Source organism: Sorghum bicolor, chromosome 5 (genome assembly GCF_000003195.3).
Source record: "Sorghum bicolor cultivar BTx623 chromosome 5, Sorghum_bicolor_NCBIv3, whole genome shotgun sequence".
NCBI classification, from domain to species: domain Eukaryota; kingdom Viridiplantae; phylum Streptophyta; class Magnoliopsida; order Poales; family Poaceae; genus Sorghum; species Sorghum bicolor.
The window spans coordinates 12,204,253-12,207,747 of record NC_012874.2 but is presented as its reverse complement, the minus strand read 5'-3'; positions in this window follow the sequence as shown (position 1 = coordinate 12,207,747).

The window sequence follows — 3,495 nt, the reverse complement described above, 5'->3', positions numbered from 1 at the left end:
TCCAAATGGGTAGAAGCCCTACCTTGTCGATCAGCTGATTCAAAACATGCCAAGAGAATGTTCCATGAAGTAATCTTTCCTCGCTTTGGTATACCCCGGATAGTTATAAGCAATGGAGGTTCCCACTTCATCGACAAAATCTTCCAGAAGTACCTAGCCGATCATGGAGTTCGACACAACATCGCAACACCATACCATCCTCAGACTAGCGGTCAAGCTGAAACATCTAACAAACAAATCAAAAATATTTTACAAAAGACCGTAGATGAGATGGGTAAGGGGTGGAAGGACAAACTTCCTGATGCACTTTGGGCATATAGAACTGCATTCAAAACACCCATAGGCATGTCACCTTATCAACTTGTATATGGAAAAACTTGTCATTTGCCTGTGGAAGTAGAGTTTAAGGCTCATTGGGCACTCAAGAAATGGAACATGGATCTCCACCTCACTAGCGAGAATCGTCTGATGCAACTATCTGAGCTAGAAGAATGGAGAGAGAAAGCCTACCACAATTCAAGGATCTATAAAGAGAGAACAAAACGATGGCATGATAAGAGAATCAAGCACAAGGAGTTTAAGCCTGGAGATAAGGTTCTACTATTTAATTCAAGAGTTAAGCTCTTTGGGCATGGTAAGCTACGAAGTAAGTGGGATGGACCATACAAGGTTATTGACACTTCAACTCATGGAGCCATTACCATCCAAGACGACATAGGTAACACTTTTAAGGTAAATGGTCAACGCTTGAAAATCTATCTCGAGCCACAAAACAACCTGGCAGAGGAACTTGATGTGATTGAGTTCATAGAATTCTCACATTAAGCTCTCATAAGCTCTAGACAATGACCTAACCCTTAATATGCTCCACAAGTTTTGTTGTCTATTTGGGTTGTGCAGGATTTTGAGGCTTAAGAAGAGTGAGACTAAACATGCAGGCCACAAGAGTGAACGACTATGTCAACAGCCAGCTTGGGGGAGCCACCCCCACATGTATCTAGATAAGTATTACTTTTCTTTCTTGGTTTTATTTACTAGTATTCGGAAATAAATAAAAAAATGCATAAGCATGAAACCAAACAAAGTTTTTCTTTTGAGTAATATACAATAGTTTTGTGTAATCCTAAGTTTTAAATAAAATAAAAAGAAAGTTTGATCCAAGTCTAGGTAATTGACAAACTTGATATGAGAAGGTTTGAGCTACTATTTAACTTGTTCCAAGTTTCGCTAGAGTTCTGGAGATTTTATCTTTTGAAAATCTAAAAAATAAAAAAAAGAGGAGATCCTGTTTGACATAATACCTAGAGTCTTATAAGATATAAATATTAAAACTGTGGGCACTTGCTTTGTTCAAGCCATTGTTAATTCTTGTAGTTTTGGTTGAGAGAATTATCATGCTCCAAAGATCAAGATCTTTTTGTTTGAAAAATATAAAAGATTCCCTCTTCTGAAGTATTATTACGTTAGAGGCATGGGACTATGCAAAAATTTGATTCAAGAAAAAGAGTGAGACGAGAGGTAAAAATGGACAAGTGTCCGAAGTAGAATTAGGGGTACAAAGATACCCACCTGAGTGGAAAAAATGGACACGTGTCCGATAGTAGAATTAGGGGTACTTGGTGCCTACTTGAAAAAAAAAGAAGAGAGAGAGACTGAAAAAAAAGAAAGGAAAAAAATGATAGCCCATGGTCCCTCTAATAAGCAATATGCCAGTAAGAGATGACAAACTTTTCAAAAAGGTCAAAGGTCTTGATCTAGGAGTATGACATTCCTCTCCCTTGCTCCGAGCATTGACATAGCAAAATGCAAAGTAAGTATGCTAAAACTTTTAAAGCTCTACTTATATATCTTTCAAGAAGAAGGCAAATGCCTCAGTTTTATTTTGGAAACTTACAAAAAAACTCCAGAACAAAGGTAAGACAGAAGAATTTGAGACATAGTGCTTGACTTGATCGTTCTGTTTTTCAATCACTTAAGACTTTAGTAATAACTTAAAAACCCTGTAGTAAAAGGCATAAAAGTAACCCCTATTTTCTTGCTGATTTTAGCTTTCCTTAGGGACGAGCAAAGCTTAAGCTTGGGAAAGCTTGTTGACGATCCTTAATGCTCACATTTAACCGTCAACTAATCATGGAAAATGATTCAAATGCAACTAACCAACACCCAGACTTAGGGTTTTATCTGACAGAATTCCACGAGTTTTGGTGTTTGTCTATTTCTGCAGGGGGTTATCAGGAAATACGGAGGAAAGGCCCACACGTCGGATTTACATAGAGATATTAACATGTGCGGCAATTTTCTATCATCTAGAAGACTCCAGAAGCCACAGGAACGAAGCGGAGGCGGAACGGGCCTGGCCCAGGGCACCCGCCCTAGGGACCAGGGTGCCCGCCCTCCTGTAGTGCTCAATCAGGGTCAACTTCGCAGATCATGCTCCACCGATCTAAGGGATCAAGGAAAACCGTGCGATTAATGTCGGTTTGATCTGACGACCCATATTCATTTGGAAGGACTATATAAGCAGACCCCCTGGCCCCTCGAGAACATGCCTCTTCTACATAATCAAAGCTAGGGTTTCAATTATTCATCCAAGTAGAGAGGATCCCTCTAGTTCATCTAGTTCTAGTTCTAGTTCATCTAGTTCTAGTTCTAGTTAGTTCTAGTTGTAATCTAGAAAATAGGGAGAGAGAAGAGGAGAGCGTAGGAGGAGCCGGATCTGTCGGATCTTCCTCAACATTGTACTTTTGCAGCAACTGGTTCGTTCTTCATCGTTCTCCAAGTTCTTCAATTCATAATTCCTGAGTTCTTTAATTACTTTTATTTACATTCAAGTTATTTACTGGATTCCCGCTTGCATCAAGTGCTCTAGTCTCTATAACGCTAGAGTAGTAATTAATAGATTAGACGTGGTGTTTAGTCTTGCAATTTCCTGGAATTGCACCCAATCCTGCGGATTGTTGTGGTAGCCCTAGGGTAGTGACAGCCATAACGGTCGACGTATTCCACCACGTTCGGATCGGTGTTTGTAGGACCGTAGTCAGAGCTTCCAAGCCCCCTTCTCATCTCTTTCTGTGGTTAGTGTTCTGATGTCCCGAAATAAATAATATTTGAAGTAATTCTTGATTCTTAGATCAACTAGAGAACTCTCAGGAAACTTCCTCTCTTCCCACCAAAAATAATTATATAGTTATCCTTAGGCGATCTTGAATCTTAATTAGTACACTCACGTTCCCTATGAAAAATCGGTACTCTGGAATACTCCTGGGTGAAAGCTACATCAGTATCCGTGCGCTTGCGGATTTTTCTATTTGCGTTTAAAATACCCAACAACAGGGATATAGAGTTCATCATTGATCTTATTCCCGGGACTGCCCCCATAGCCAAGAGACCTTACATAATGGCTCCAACAGAGTTAGCTGAACTGAAAGAGCAGCTAAGAGAATTACAGTAAAAAGGTTATATTAGACCTAGTTCTTCACCATGGGGAGCCTCAGT